Source organism: Mesoplodon mirus (assembly GCF_964341445.2).
Source record: "Mesoplodon mirus genome assembly, contig: HAP1_SCAFFOLD_2177, whole genome shotgun sequence".
NCBI lineage: Eukaryota > Metazoa > Chordata > Mammalia > Artiodactyla > Ziphiidae > Mesoplodon > Mesoplodon mirus.
Genome location: NW_028294329.1, coordinates 18,272 through 36,026, shown reverse-complemented (window position 1 = coordinate 36,026; position 17,755 = coordinate 18,272). Strand labels below are relative to the sequence as shown.

At 36.0% G+C, this 17,755-nt stretch overlaps 1 long non-coding RNA gene across 1 annotated transcript; it reads left to right on the top strand.

Annotated features, from left to right (window-relative positions):
• The first annotated feature begins 798 nt into the window (after window positions 1–798).
• On the top strand, window positions 799–16,540 carry LOC309798211. The gene is made up of 3 exons (XR_014293007.1): window positions 799–956; window positions 7,557–7,685; window positions 16,268–16,540. It is a non-coding gene; the product is annotated as an uncharacterized lncRNA (long non-coding RNA).
• Window positions 16,541–17,755: the final 1,215 nt, after the last annotated feature.

Below are 17,755 nucleotides of genomic sequence, written 5' to 3'. Positions count from 1 at the left end.
AATCAAAAAGTTCTAAACATTATTTTTAAGGTATGCAGATCACTAGGCCCTCCTCCCCTCCTTTCTCTCTTTCTTTTAATCTTTTAATTTATTTTTGGGAGTTTTGGCTACCATTTATGTTCTAATCATGTTTTTCAGGAAGTGAATTTGAACTTTGAACCTCACCTAGTTTGAATCCTACCTCTATTGTTTTCTATCTCTATGACTTAGGGTAAGTTACTTAACCACTGTGAATTGTATCTGGATATTTAAAACAGGAAAATCACAGGGTTGTTGCGAAGATTAAAGAAGATAACATAAAAGGGAACTTATTGCAGTGTTTGAGACATAGTAAGGGTTAGTAAATATTTCCAGTTTTTAGCTTTCAAATTCTCGTGAGCAGTTTACAATGAGATCTCATTACCACATTTACAATTTATGAGATTTTCCCTAAAATTATGAACCTTTTCCTACCCCTCTCCATTTTAAAGCAAACCTTGAAATGACTGAACCTCATAGGAAATTGTCTCAATGCAGGTAATCCCAGTAGCAGGAGAGGTTGAAGCTACCACAATGCAAAGTTGTCAGGCTCTGATCTGGCAGTAGCTGTGGGAATTAGTCTTAGCTTCTATTTTTAACTCTGCAAGGAGTTGATTGGATGACCTGGGAAAACTCAGTTGGCATCTTATTTTCTTTCTGAATTTCTTTCTGCATCTTATTTTCTTTCTGAATTGTACCATTTGTCTAATCACTCTTTTCACTGACTCATTATCAGAAATGATATCACGGTTGTTGAATAAGGATGTTGATTTCAGAAGTAATGTTATAGAAAATGGGAATTGTTCCCTTTCTTAAAAGCAATAGTTGACAATTTTATTTTATTTTTTTCTGATACAGTATTGAAGTTCCTGGGAGAGGGCAACTTTAATTTATAAAGAGTTGTTAACATTCACTTCCTCTAACAAAAGCCGTTAAAGGTAATACTACTAATTATCTGCCTTGTACCCCAATCTTTTTTTTAATATGTAACTGTTGAAGTTTTTTAATGTTAATCAATATCATTAAGTTGTCCAAAAAGGAAAATTAATCTGTTACTCCATTGTATATCATATACAAAGGAATCTTCTTGGTATATGATATCTTTCTATTTGACTGAATCTCAATGAATTTAGAGAGTACATGTAAGAATTTTAATATTCAGAGTCTTATTCATAAACGTGCACTACTGAGTAGATTCAATCACTAGCAACACCTTTAAACTGAAATCAAAAATAGAGCCTCAATTAACGTGAAAACTTTAGTACCAGAAACACCTGCCTATAAAAACTGCACTGTTAGTACACAGGCGAGCTTTAGTATGATAACAACTTTGTTGGGCTTTAAAAAGCACATAATTTTACATTTTTTTCTTATTTGACTTTTTATCATTATGTGGACCATTTAGGTCTAAGGAAACAAGTACAAAAACTGCCTAAAGCCTTCCATTTAATATGTAAGCCATGGTTGTCCACAAGAGAGAATTTTGTGGTGATCAACAACTCTAGCCAAATCGACAATAATTTATTTCAGTTGGTAGAGTCTAATCATGTGTACCTAACTATGTTCTTTTAAGTAAAAAGTGTGAAACATTTTTAGTAGTAAGTTTGTCCTGAATTTCCAAATCAATATTTTTAATCCCTATTTGAATACTGAATTCATTAGCTATTCACCAAAGGCTTGAGGCATAGATTTTGGGCATAGTCTGCTTCTAAGATGAGATGTAGCAAACAGTCTAAATTCCTGTTTGGAATATACATGTGCATACACGTATACACATATATTATACAAAAATTTACATACAGACATTCCCCGAATTACAATGGTTCGGCTTAGTGATTTTTCAACTTTACCATGGTGCGAAAGTGATACTCGTTTAGTAGAAACTATAGCTTGAATTTTTTCAAAGTATACTTTGAATTTAGAGTAGAAACTATACTTTTCCCAGACTACTGATATGCAGCATGATGCTCTCTTGTGATGCTGGGCAGCAGCAGCAAGCCACTCCTCCCACTCAGCGACTCAATCACAACTGACACACTTACAACCGGTCTGGTTTTCACCTTCAGTACAGTATTCAATAAAACAAATGAGATATTCAACAGATTATTATAAAATAGGCTTTGTGTTAGATGATTTTGCTCAACTTTAGGCTAATGTGAGTGTTCTGAGCACATTTAAGGTAGACTAGGCTAAACTATGACGGTTGGTAGATTGGGTGTAGTATAAGCATTTACAATTTATGATATTTTCAATTGATGATGGGTTTATCAGGATGCAATGCCATAGTAAGTTAAGGAAGATCTGTATTTTATGTGTATTATATATGTTAATTATATTTAGCCAATTATGTGTATAAAAATATATATGCATATATATGCATGTATATATGTCTGTTTTCATGAACATTTGCCTTCTATTTCAAATATTTGATTATATTTATTTATTTTTTATTTTTTTATTTGATTATATTTAAAATAAACAGACAAGTTCTTGGAGAAGCATTTGAAGAATCTTTGTTTCCAGAGTCAAGTTTTGCAAAGAAAACTTATTTTTTCACTGGCTGTTTATTTTTCAATAGTTAAAAAATATTTTTAAAATTTCACAGTGATTCTTTAATATATGAATATGAATATGTATTTACTTCAGGTGCTATATATGTTATTTATACATATGTGTATTTATATATATTTAAATGTTTTTAAACCTGATCTTACTGGGTTATGACTACTATCCAATTATGTGAGAATAGTGATATTGTTGCCTTTCAGCTTGGAACATGCTTCTGTTTCATTTGATTATATTTTATCCATTAAGTGCTCTGGCCTTCCATTAGCTCTTTTGCTTTGAGGAATACATTTTATAGTGCATTAGAAATATTCTTCTATTTTTCATGCCATAATTTTCTGGTGTCTCACAAAATCCTAATTTGGAATGTTCTGACTTGAATAGTGTTTCAGAATAGAGACTTGTCCCTTTTGGAATCATCAGATCTGTTGGTTAGGTACAGTATTTCTTATTTTTTCTGTTAGGGAAAGGGAGGAAGGAAACCGCACTATGGAACTTTCCAGTTTTTTTTTTTTTTTTTTTCTTACGCTTATACCAAAAAAATGCACTCTTCTAGTAAAACTAGAAACATGAGAGTGGCAGTTACATAGTTCCAAATTAGGACAACCTAATATACTGTAATTTTTTCAAGTAAGAGAATAACCCAGGTAGTATACTGTTAACTAGATTTTTTAAAATAGCCATTTGTTGCTTAATAATTCTATTCTTTTCCCATTGTTAGTTTCATAACATTTTTACACCAAGGTTTATATTAACAAATGCCATCAGTTGTATTGTTGGTTTCCTCCTGCTTTCTGATGAGTTCTATAATATAAAAATGCTTAAAGTCCAGACTTCTCAACTAGAAAACATAAGCACAGTAAAAGCAGTGTTTTTGTTTTGTTTTGTTTTTGCGGTATGTGAGCCTCTCACTGTTGTGGCCTCTCCCGTTGCGGAGAACAGGCTCCGGACGCACAGGCTCAGCGGCCATGGCTCACGGGCCCAGCCGCTCCGCGGCATGTGGGATCTTCCCGGACTGGGGCACGAACCCGTGTCCCCTGCATCGGCAGGCAGACTCTCAACCACTGCGCCACCAGGGAAGCCCAAAAGCAGTGTTTTTAAAATTAATTCTGGAATATATTTCTCTTGATGGTAAAGACATATAAGATTACAGATGTGTATGTTTGTATGCTTTATAAATAAAAATAATATGATTAATCATGTATTAATTTATACTACCAGAAATTCCCTCTAAATCCTTTCTAGGACACAAATATTTATGACATTTCTATATTGCTCTCATTTTATTATTTTAATGAAATATTATACGGGTAGTATTTCATAAAAACACTGCATCTATTGTAATACTAGTTTAGGAATTTTAATTTGGTATGTAAATATACTAACTTCTGTTGAAATTGCTATAGCTTAGGGTCAAAATTAATTTGAAGGTTATTATTCTGGTTTTTATTAGCTGCTGTCTCAAATTAATTATAAAGACAAAAATATCCCTGGCTTCGAGTTTCTGCACTATTAATGACATATCGAGGTGTCTCTTGGATATCAATAAATGATATATTTTAGAGCATAACTTATGAAATGACTTGCCGGTTGGCAGACCACCTTTGACGATAAAATATATTTGATAGTCTACCTTTGCAAATTCATTGTACCACAAAAATGTGATCTTGGTAATTGACATATGACTATTAAGCTTCAATCATTCTCCATAATATTCCTATTAGCAATTATTAATAGAATAAAGGGGAGACAACAATTCTATAGTATTTATTCAGATTTTTATTTAAACTCAAGTATAATCTATATTTCTATAGTGCTTATTTTATCGAACACCTCACTTAAGTAGAAGGAAGTGTTCTAGAGGTTTGTTATCAGCTTTTAAATGAAGTAATCTTTAACTATCTTTTATTTAAAAATACTAAAAAAAGTTTCATGGTCTTTAATTAAATATAAATATTGGAATTGTCTATGAAACTTTTGAAATGGTCAAACACATAAAAACATAGGGATATCCTTTAAAGCAGGGGTCCCCAACCCCTTGGCTGTGTTAGGAACTGGGCCGCACAGCAAGAGGTGGGCGGCGGGCGGGCAAGCGAAGTTTCATCTGCTGCTCCCCATGGCTCGCCATCGCTTGCATTACAGCCTGAACCAACTATCCTCCCCCGCCCACCCTGTTGGTGGAAAAATTGTCTTCCTCGAAACCGGTCCCTAGCTCCAAAACAGTTGGGGATCACTGCTTTAAAGCATATGAATTTCTAATATATTTATTTAGGTTATATATGCTGAACTTTTTTTACATAATAGCTCATAGGTAACCTTCACTATTAAGTATTTTATGATGCTTAGAATCGGAAACAATACAGAAACTAACAAATTAAAATTGTTTTTTGTAAAATGTCAAGTGAGAAGAGAAGAATGTTAAATAATAAATACAGCATATTCACAACTTGGTTTTGAATATCACACACATAGAGAAAAAAGACCCAAAGAAAATTTAAAAATTATTTATCAATGGTTAACTCAAGAAATAAGAGAGTCAGGGTGACCTTTACTTCCTCCCATTCTCATTCTGTATTTCCAAATTCATTGCACTATATATGTATTACTTTTAGAACTGTTTAAGAAGAAATGTGCCAGTTTGGATAATTTTTTTTTAACATCTAAACATTGCCGAGTGTTGTTAAAATGTTCAGTTTTTATGTAGCTTTCTGGAAGATCTAGCTGGCCATAAAAAACTGAATATATTAGAAGAGGGGGAGTTTTCCCTCATCTTGAAATAATAATGATAAATAATATTTTTAAAACATTAAATAATTTTCAAAGCATTTTTATATACATTTTCTCCTCAGACCATCCTAACTCTCTAGAGTTGGTAGAAAAAGGATTATACTCATTTTGCCCAGGGTGGGGGTTGGAGAGTGGGAACTGAAATTCATGAAGTTTAGCAAATTGCCCATTTAAGCCATACACAGTTATTAAGTGGCAGGGCCAGAATTCTAACCTGTTTCATGCCATGGCCAATCTAGTGCTTTCCTCTATGCTCTAGGAACTGGACATATTTAAGAGGTAAGCACAAAAATGGAAATAGGTCTGAATCTTGCTCTAGTTACAAATTTGCCTATAGACCTCACTGGAGCCTGAACCAGGAAAATCTATATGAATTTCTTTCTTCAACCCAAAGAAATGGCCATGTTAAATAATTCCTAGGTTAAATTTTTAAAAACCTATACTGTCTGTTTTTTCACCATATTCCAGTTTGTGTATCTTGTGTCTATCAACTTCTCCAAAGAACCATGCTTCCTACCTAAAGGATTGCATTGCTTAATAAACAAACATTGACAATTCTGATGCTAAGCTGAATTAAATAATATACCAATCATTTATGAGATCTGCCTTAGTATTTTTACGCTCCTGAAATATCATCTCTATAACCTGCTTTTTAAAATAGTCTGACACCTACCGAGTACTCTTTCACTTCCTACAAGAAATCAAGAAAAAGAAAGCATTTGTGTTTTTAATTTTAGTGAAGGGTTCTTGATTTAAGAATTAGTTATTTAGTGTCATTTGAATTTCAAGTGTGCCTCAAGTACTTGAGGTTCTTTCTGTATGACTTCTCCAGAGTTTTCACATATATATCATCATTAATTTCATCTTTCACTTGGGATTAGTAAAAGAAAAGTTTTATTTACTACTATTTCTTAGTTTTCTTCAGTTCAAATATTCAGTGCCTTGTCAAAAATAATATTATAGTCTTACACTGTTCATTGATAACAGATAATACCAAGAAATTGTGATTCTGGTTTTCAGTTAAAAAAACAAAATGAGAAACTAAAGAAATAATTACTATAACAATGTTTTTCTCCATTTAGCTAATCAGATATTCACATCAGTGAGTGTTAGATTTTGAGACTATGAATCCCAATACTAAATGTTTTATATATTCAGAGAAGTGAAAAATAATAATTATTATGCTTCCTCTGTGCTAAATACTGTTTTAAAACCAATTGGAATCCCCCCTCACAACAATCCTAAGAGGTAGGTACTCTTTGCACCTATTTTACAGCCTGACAAACTGAGGCACAGAATGATTAAATTATTCATGGTCACACAGCTAGTAAAGCACAGATACAGTACTTAAAATCAAGTCTGTTTTTGTGAAAGTCCACATTCCCAACCCCTGTAATGAAAGCGTGTGATCCCTACTATTTGCTATATACCCATTTACTTGCTTTGTGGAAAGAAAGGGAGTGAGGGAAGAGGAGGGAAAGGGAGGGAGGGAAAGAGGAAAAGAAGGCGGAATGGAGGGAGGCAGGAGAATTGTCAAAATTCTGCCAGCTTGCTGATACTGTGTGTTATTTCTTATAATAAGGTTGAAATTAAGGACTTGTAGAGATTTACATAGAATAAATAATTTTAAATTTCTTTAAGGGAAGTCTCTGTTAATATTATCAGATGGGAGACAGCAAGTGAATTTCTGTTTAATTCTATTCATAATTAAAATGCTATAGCAGGCTCATATTTGGAACAAACACAGTTCTGGTAATTCTCATAGTAATAATTCTACCTTTTCTTAAAGTTGTTATCATTTTTTTCACCCTCAACACTCTCAGCTTATTTAATTTTAGTACCTACTCTTTTTCAAAAGTCCATAAATTTTAGTTAGGCTTAAATCATAGGAAAATTGAAGAAAGTTTAGAGCTTGTAACAGAAGGAAACCACCCCCTTCCCACCCCGAGCCCAGCTCTGTCCATTTGTATCAGAGCTACTCCACCAAGAAAGGAGGAATTATTCTGATTGGTCAGATTTATGACACATTCTATTACATAGGGTGACTGTATTTGTTTAGAGGTACACAGCAACAGTTCCACATTTCTTCTTGCCCGTTGCCTGGTCCTGTGAAAGCAGGTAAGTGGAGTGAAGATCCTCAAAACCTAGACCTCAGTCTCTTGTTTCTGTTCCATTCCATTCACCAGGGTGAGCTTAATCCAGCAGAAGAGTGAGCTCTTCTGTGTCTGGCTGGATGTTTCCATGCAGATGAGTCAAGTTCCATTTTGAGCCTGGAAAATCTTGCATGCTGTCTCATCAACTTCTTCCTTTTCTGAGTATGTACTCAGAAAATGGTAACATGCCCCCAGTAAGCCTTTACCACAGCTCTGACTCAGGGTTATTAGGAAGTAATTCCAAATCTCAGACATGTTCTGTATTTTAATCAACAGATAATTTGTACTTATAGTTAACATTTACTCTGGATTATTCACGTGTTCTTATGCAGTTGGAACCTATTTCTGTCTTCATGTGCTTAAAGCTAGGATGAGTATGGATTTTAATCAAGATAATTTAGAAATTTTATTAAGTGTTTCTTATGTGGCAGGCACTGTTCTAGGTACTGGTGATAGAGTGTTAAACAAAGTGGTTACAATCCACACTCTAAGAAAGGGTACTTAACATGAAAATTGAAATAGGAAAGATGTACAGAAATCATACGCAAAAAACAAGAGTCAGTTTAATATGCATAGTTGGCATCTTGGGGATAGAAGAAATCTAACACAAGGAGTTTTACAAGACTGTTGATATTATAGTCACTTCAGTTGAACTTTGTTTTATTTAAAACAAGCAACTTTTTTTCAAACCAAGTAAAAAAATTATTGACAGTAATTGTGCAACTTTATAGCTCCTTATTTAGTAAAGAGAGGGTGCTTTGACTTATGATATGAGGCAATTTCAGTCTTTTGATAAACTAACCTTCAGCATTTTAGAAATTAAGCTTTTTCATTGATGGAAATTCTAATATTTGCCCATCACTTTTATTTCATGCCTCCGAAATTACATTAAATTTTCCAATTTTAAGTGAAAAACTGGCATATTATCTGTTGACACTACAGTTCCAAGTTTTATCATAAGAAAAGGTGGGTGAGAGGAATCCCCAGCTCAAAATCCTACCCAAACTTGAATTCTGAAAGTCTTATTTTGATTGATTAGTAGATGTTGGTATCACATTATTTGCAATGGCAGAGGACATTGTCAAGTTGTTATTAGCATTCATTGCAGCACCGGCTTCTGAGAATGTATTAGGTTTTTTTTTTTTTTTTTTGCTGTACACGAGCCTCTCACTGTTGCGGCCCCTCCCGTTGCAGAGCACAGGCTCCGGATGCGCAGGCCCAGCGGCCATGGCTCACGGGCCCAGCCGCTCCGGGGCACGTGGGATCCTCCCATACTGGGGCACGAACCTGCGTCCCCTGTATCGACAGGCGGACTCTCAACCACTGCACCACCAGGGAAACCCTGTAGTAGTTTTTTTTAAACCACGTTTTCTCCTCTTGACCCATGACTCCAACTCTAAAAATTTCTTGACTCATTCATACATCATACATTCAAGAAATAATTACTGATTGCATATACTGTTCCAGATACCAGGCTGGTCAGTAGGGAGTCAAAATGACTAAGGCACAGGCTTGGCTGTCAAGGAGACCCCAATGTAGTGAACTTTTGCTTCTTACTCTTCAAGTGGCATTGATCCTGTGTAATCAGAAGTAATAGGGAATTAAGTAGCATTCATATTGTAATTAAATGTAGATTGAGCCAGATGATTTTCCAAAATCAGGTTTAATCAGAGATAGGGCAAGAGTGTTCTTTGGGATTTTTCCTTGATGAGCATTGTTAACTATCCTTGAGATGCAATAATAGAAGTCAGTGAGTAATTTATCAATTTGGTTTCCTATGGAAACCAAGATGAAGCACGTTTTCTCCTTTAGTCATTGACTTTCTACAGAGATAGGGAAGGCGCTTCAACTTGCCTGGACAAGAAATCACCAGTAAACAGCAGTGATGGTAGATGTGGGTTATTTACTACCATGGGGTTGAGAATATTAGTGAGCTGCATTTTGACCACTTGTCAAACATTTTGACATCTTGGAACAGAAAGTGTTATTTAAATATAAAAAGCATTGTTGAATTGCTGTTAGTCATCCCTATGAGGAAATGACCTATTAAGTAACAGATCGGGAATAAGATTGATTTCTGCTAAAGAGTGCTTAAAGTAGCTACATGTTTCAATTTGTGGGTTTTTTCCAACCATTTGTAAGTTACCACAGTAAAAACCCCATATAAAAAGCTATCTGAATTTACTTTCCAGCATTCTTTCCTGGGCTTTCTCTCTCTTTCCCCCTCTCCCTCTCTCTCAGATCAGAAGGAGAGCAATGGGTCTCAAGCTTTAGCGAGAATCAGAAGGCTTGTCAAAACAATGATTTCTGGAGCCTCAGCTGGGAATTTGCATTTCTAACAAGTTTCTAGGAGAAACTTCTGCTGCTGTTACATATTTGATGAACCACTGCTCAAGTAAAAGGAATGGGAATTTAGGAAGTAGAAAGATCTAGAGCTATGAAAAGCTGAAGTCAGCTTCTGATCTTCTTCACCAAGCTGCCCAAGCTATTGGGAAGATAATCACTACTGCCCCAGGGAAGCGTATTGAAAGTCACACCGATTAGAATGGGCATCATCAGAAAATCTACAAGCAACAAATGCTGGAGAGGGTGTGGAGAAAAGAGAACCCTCTTTCACTGTTGGTGGGAATGTAAATTGATACAACCACTATGGAGAACAGAATGGAAGTTCCTTAGAAAACTAAAAATAGAATTACCATATGACCCAGCAATCCCACTACTGGCACATACCCAGAGAAAACCATAATTCAAAAAGACACATGCACCCCAATGTTCATTGCAGCACTATTTACAATAGCCAGGTCATGGAAGCAACCTAAATGCCCATTGACGGATGGATAAAAAAGACGTAGTACATACATAAAATGGAATGAACTTGGGTCATTTGTAGAGACGTGGATGGACCTAGAGACTGTCATACAGACTGAATAAGTCAGAAAGAGAAAAACAAATATTGTATATTAACACATATATGTAGAACCTAGAAAAATGGTACAGATGAACCGGTTTGCAAGGCAGAAATAGAGACATAGATGTAGAGAAGAAATGTATGGACACCATAGGGGGAAAGCGGGGCAAGGGTGGTGGTGGTGGGATGAATTGGGAGATTGGCATTGACATGTATATACTAATATGTATAAAATAGATAACTAATAAGAATTTGCTGTATAAATTAATTAATTTAATTTAATTTTTTAAAAAAGTAATTGGCCCTCCTCTGAGTAAGTGATTGGCTGAGGGCATCATGTAGAACACTCTTGACTGTCCTACTCTTAAGCCCAGGTTTGCAGTGAATGAGCCATTTAACCTCTCTTTACCCCAGTCTTTCTCAGATTCAAAATAGTAACGGTAATTTCCCTTCCCTCTTGTTAAAAAACAAGACAAAAAATATGCAAATCCTGATGGTGCTTTCCCTTTGTGGAAAGTTATTTGGATTTATCCATCTACTACTCTGATGTAGTAAAGAAGAAATTTAGAAAAATTTCTCTCTGTCGATAAAGATTTTAGGCTTTTAAGCTTAACTCTTTAGCAAAAACTACCAAATGCCTATTCTCCACTGCCTGGGGCTAGACATTTCCTTGATTCTGTCTAAGAGGTGGGGAGCCACAAGGGAACAAGTACTTAAAGAGACTCTAAAAAGCCCTATCTTTTCTGCACCCCCTTCGCCACCACCAGCTCTCCAGTTTATCCACTGCTCTTCTCACTCTTTCCACACCAGGAACACCAGCCTCTTAGCTTATACTTTCAACACTCAACGTTCTCCCATCCAAAGGCCCTTGCGCTTACTATTTCATCTTCTGGAAATGTTCTACAAAAGTAATCCATACACATATAAATAGAATATGATAATAGAGGTTATGATAATAGATAGGATATGACTACCTTCAAGTCTCTGGTCAAATGTCACCACATCAGGGAGACCTTGATCATCCTATAAAAAACAGCTGTTGTGCATCCCCATGCAGGTGCACACATTAACCTACACATGTTCTATTCCATCTCTGATATATTTTTCTCCGTATGTTTGTTCCCATCTGCCAAACAATATATCAATATTTTGGTATTGGTTTATTTTCTGTCTCTTCCCTAGGTAGAATGCAAATTCCGTGCAGGTAGAGTCATGGTTTTTTCACTGCAGAACCTACAACAATCATTGGCACATAAGAGTCACTCAGTAAATGTTTCTCGAGTGAAAAAAAGAAAGGTGATATATCCTTACCTTAGATTATCCACTGCACATTTTGGTATCCTTTACATTACTTGCTCAAATGATCTTACACTCCAGTCATACGTACCTATTGGCAGTTCTTTAGAGCCACCATTGCTCTTTATGCCCTCGTGTCTTTTTTAAAATTTAATTTTATTTTTTTAAACATTTTTATTGGAGTATAATTGCTTTACAATGGTGCGTTAGTTTCTGCTTTATAACAAAGTGAATCAGCTATACATATATCCCCATATCTCGTCCCTCTTGCATCTCCCTCCCACCCTCCTATCCCACCCCTCTAGGTGGTCACAGGACATATATACACTCACTACCAAATGTGAAATAGATAGCTAGTGGGAAGCAGCCACATAGCACAGGGAGATCAACTCTGTGGTTTGTGCCCTCTTGCGTTTTAAATCTTGCTGTAGCCTCTGCCTAGGATGTTCATTTCTGAAACTTTTTTGTTGTCTTTCACACTTCTACATTTCCTTCAAAACACAAATCAGGTATCCTGTTCTTCAAAAATATTTCATGATAAACTTGTTCTTTCTCTGTGTCTTCCTTCCCACCCTGGCACCCTGTCCTGGCACTTATCTACTCATTATGTTATACTATTCTGTCCAGTTGAAACTCCTCCCAGCTTTACCAGAGACCACTTGAAAGCCGGGACTGCTTCTGACATCAAAAGCACAAGCCCCAATGCCTGGCATATGACAGCTACTCATAAATGATCAATAAATCAACAACAGTCCATCTTATTCTTTCTTCTTATCATAAGAAGCTACTCTTCATTGCTTTAAACTTCTAAAATTACCCTGAGGGATATAATAGTAATGAGTGTTCCTGAAAATCAAGAGAATGGACACTTATGATAAGTAGCTTGAAGATTAGCCAAGTGAAAACTGGAATAGCTCTCAAACAAGGAAGAGGAGTGAGGCATTCAAGCTCCTTTAGGAGTAGCAAGTAGCAGTGATGCTGGTGTTCACATTGCCATGAAGAAAACCACTGCCATGTGAAGCTCCTAACACGAGTAAATATGTAGTATCTCTGAGGTATGTGATAGTATGTGAGAGTAGATCATGACAACACTCTTCAACAACCTTGTTTCTGGATTTTACCTCATCCAGCATCACTTGGTGTATGTTGAGATAATGCACAAATTTTACTAGGTAATTAGTCTAGGAATTATTCCTCTAGGGTAGAAAGATGCTATCTTACTCCAATCGTGTTGCTATAACAAAATACCACCAACTGGGTAGATTATAACAACAGCAATTATTGCTCACAGTTTTGGAGGCTGGGAAGTCCAACACTGAGTTGCTAGCATGTTTGCCTTCTGGTGAGGACCTTCTTCCTGGTTCATAAGCTGACACCAACTCCCTGTGTCCTCACATGGTAGAAAGGGCAGGGGATCTCTCTGGAGCCTCTTATAAGGCATTAATTTCATTCATGATGGTTCCACTGTTACGACTCAAGCACTTCCCAAAGGTCCACCTACTAATACTATCACATTGGGCATTAGGGTTTCAGCATAGGAATTACCACATAGGAATTCAATGTATAAGACATTCAGACCATAGCAGATACTTGGGAGTCGAAGCTTGTTCTAAACTTTATAGCTGGGAAGACTCTGTGAAGCTAGTATGTGTGGCTGAGTCATGCATGTTTGAAGATGATAAAAGACCCATCCCAGCAGAAAAATCCTACACACAACTGAGAAACCACTGGGCATTGTGAATGAGTGTATGCCTTGGCAGAAGGCTGTTCCTCCTCACATCTGTGAATTATGCATGATATTGCAAGAGGACTTTTTAAATATGAGCAATTTGGAGCAAAAATGACAGAAAAGAGAAGTGCAAAGAAACAAGATGAGTGAGTATTGAAAAGCAGAAGTGGTATATTGGTAGGCCTGGAAATCAACTGTCAGTAATTTAAATTGATTAAATGTAGCATAGAAAATGTACAAGAAAAGGTTGAGGGGATCAAATTAACAGGCAAAAGAAACAATTTTCTCAACAGTAACATTTTTGCTGTATCAAAGTGAAAGCAATCCATAAGAGATTGAGAAAATGAGTATTTTTTCTCATTCCTTTGTCATGTGACAAAGGAATAAAATAATTCCTTTGTCACATGACTAGATCTAAGGTGAAAATTAGAACTTTATCTCAATATAAGGAGGCAGTCATTCTTAGGAAATAACATTTAAATTGAACAAGAAAAAGGAGATCAGAGGCATGAACCAAGAGATAAAACCTTGTCTCACTTATTCATAGACTATGGGGCCCAACTGTCGAACAATAATCAGTATCGAGGCTGCAGAGAACAAAGTTTTATTTGAGGTCTTAATAATTGCAGTCCTGGAGACACAGATTCAGTAAAACTCAAAGATACTCTGTGGAAGAGAAAGAGCCAGGGACTTATAAAGATAAAAGGTACAAGGTTGTTAAAGCTGTCTGTCAGGAATTATGATTGACTCTGACGCAGGAAAGGAAATATTTGTCCTTAAGGGATTCTCCATCACAAGTTATTTTAGGTTAAGTGTCCGGTAAGTATCTTGAGTTTCTGGAACGTGGGCAGATGCTCTGGATGCCTGTGTCAAAGCAATAGGTAGTAAAAGTTCAGATTCCATCTCGGCTGAGATGTGCCTAAGTCACACTTCCTCAGTGGCTTCCTCAGAGGCTCCATGTGAGAGAGCTCTCCCCACCAGTAATGACTCCATTTCTGTTTTCCTTTCACACAACTTACCTTCACTCCTCAGATGTGTTGGGAACTGATAAGCATATTCTCACCATAGTACTTGTTGTCGCTCACTTGCATTAAAGTGGACCATAGCCAACATCAATAACTGATTATTGAGTTATATTGTATTTTTCTCAAATTCAGAGTTATTTATTTTAAAGCATCAGTAAGCAAACTATGGCCTACAGGTGAAATCTATTCTTGAGCTAAGAATGGTTATTACATTTTGAAAAGGTTGTAAGAAAAGAAAAAGAAAAAAGGAAAAAAAGAAAGAATATGTGTTACAGACCTATGTAGCTCATAAAAGACAAAAATATTTATTACCTGGAGGGCTTAAATTTAAGGGGATAAAGTTGATATTCACATTCATTATATATATATGAATATAATAAATATATTATGAATAACAACTGAATATAATAAATGTATATAATGAATGCGAAGGTTTATTTGTCTTACACTTTGTAGGATTTCACACCCTAAAGCGTGGATTTCTAGATAAGAGAAAGAGAAGATACATATTTACCAGTTCATAGTTTATTGAGGACAAAAAGGAAGAGGATTGAGGCAAGTTCACTTCATTTTTGCAATGACAACATTACAGAGGAAAATGAAGTAAAAAATGTGAAACAGAAGCCTGATTGTGGAAGATGCATGAAGGGAATGAATAAGGCAATGAAAGGGGATAAACTACTTTGAGAGCTCTGATGCCAGGAGGAAAGTGGAAAGTAGTCATGTATGTCCCTGCAGGTATTTGTAGGTTGTCTTCCACTCTGAGATTTCTCTGCTGCTGCCCTTCCCCTAAACAAGTGTCAGAGAGGATTGGAGCTCTGTCTTCACAGCGCTTGCTGACTTTTCAAGAGAAACATTGTACAGATAGACCCACAGACATACTTAAATAGATATCCGCAGCTCTGTTGGATGTGTAGTATTTAGCTTCTTCGGTCTGTGTGTGAAACACTTCTAACATGCTTCCCCTACTCCAATGCCCACAGGGCCACCAGTTTTCAACCTGTTTTCTCTGTCCTGTTAAACACACCTCTTTTTCTAGCAGCTGAATGGGAAGGAGGACCCCCCTTTCAGTTGTTATCTTCCTCGAAACTGTTCATTCTAAACGAATTCTCACATTTCCTTTCTGAATCTATCTACCGTCTCCCTCTATGTCCAAACTCCTCCTGATAGACAAATTTATTGAGTGCTCAAATGTATACCAATTACCGTTTGTCAGTGGCATTTAACCCTCACAAATATTATCCACATTACACAGTTAAATATTGAGGCTTAGAGAAATTAAGAAACTTGCCAAAAGTTGCACACTTAACAAGTGACATGTCTAGGGTTCAGGCACAAAAGATTTGAGCCCAGAGGCCATGCTCTTAACCATGAAGTTAAACCCTCTAAACAGGAAGAAGTTAACACCTGATCAAGGGAAATGGAGGGTCCATACTAGCTCCCTTATTTATACCAGCCACCAGAGGGGAAGGTTTAACAGAAAAGTGTTCCCATTTAATTTTTCTATTTCTTTAACCATTGAATTAAACAATAACACATCCTCCTTAAATGTAATCTCTCTTTGATTCAAGCTTTCTGATTATTTCAGAAACTTCAGTGAATAGTTTATATCTTCATAATTTTTTTCTTTAATTTCAGAACTTTGTGAGAAGGATAAATGCTATTTTAAGTGATTAGATAATTTTGTAATTTTCTATGCTAAAAAGTATACTTATCGTATAGTATATATAAAATTCTATGTATTTATTTATTTTTTTTTTTTTTTTTTTTTTTTTCCCTTTTGCAGTACACGGGCCTCCCACTGTTGTGGCCTCTCCCGTTGCGGAGCACAGGCTCCGGACGCGCAGGCTCAGCGGCCATGGCTCACAGGCCCAGCCGCTCCGTGGCATGTGGGATCTTCCCGGACCGGGGCACGAACCTGTGTCCCCTTCATCGGCAGGCGGACTCTCAACCACTGCGCCACCAGGGAAACCCCTCTATGTATTTAATGTGTACTTTTGTTAAAGCATTGTAAAATAACAACTGAATTGTACTCAAATAAATACATCATTTTCCTCAACATTGACTTAATGTGCACTATAGTTCATATTTTTTTCTGATTAGTTCAGAATTATCAAATTAGAGAATTATTGTTTTGAGACTGGTTTTTACTAACTCTAACTTCCATGTTCCTAATTTCCATGTTCCTAATGAATAAACTAAGCTTTATTTATCCTTAATATTTTCTGACCTCTTCACTTCAATTGAAATCTGGATTGTTTCAAATGATTCCCCTACCATCTCCACCACAAATTTAGCTTTCTCTTTCTCTAGTATAAGAAGAGCCAGCCTGCTTCTTACATTTATGCCACTTTTTGATTATTATTCTATAATCTCTGTATTCCCCTAATTTTAACTTACTGTCAGGAAGTAAAGTTGGCCCTCTCTCTGTTCAAACCACTCCTGTATCCTCCAGAACCAGTGCCCACTTCTACTTTCCTGAACAAGGTCAACTACACTTCACCAAGCTTCCCATTTTTTAAATTTTAATTAATTAATTAAAATTAATTTTATTGAAGTATAGTTGATTTACAGTGTGTTAGTTTTAGGTGTGCAGCAAAGTGATTCAGTTATACATATACATATATCTATTCTTTTTCAGATTCTTTGCTCATATAGGTTCTCATAGACTAAGCTTACCAATTTTATAGTTTCATTGCCTGTCTTCATCTATGCCATGACCTCATTTCTCATTCACATGTCAAAATTAAACTTTCAGAACTCTATTGCAACAACGATCAGTGGTCTAATGAACTTGTATAAGATGACCAGAAGTTGAAGTATTGTAAGCATTAGTAATATAAAAGTCCAACTACTGTCTGTTCTACAAATGAATATATGTTTAATACTAAATACATGTTTAATACTAAAAGTTTCACCATGGTAGTGTGAGTCTTTCCAAAATTTATTACATTCCTATTATATGCCAAGCACTGACTTACTCTTTGATTTCATTTTTCCCCCAATTTTGTTTTCCAAACACAGAATGACAACTTGGTGAAAAAAACCCTGTGGTATATACCAAATACCAAGATGTGCATCCTCTGCCCATCCTCATTTCTATATTCCCACTCATCCCATCGTAATTAGATTCTGCCACTTTTCTCCTGAGCCCTATAATAGTCTCATGTCTACTCACTTCCCATCTCTTCCCCGCCTTTTAATCTCAAATGCAGTTCATACATACAGAACGTCACCTGAATGATGCTCATAACTGATGGCTGCTTGCTTTCTT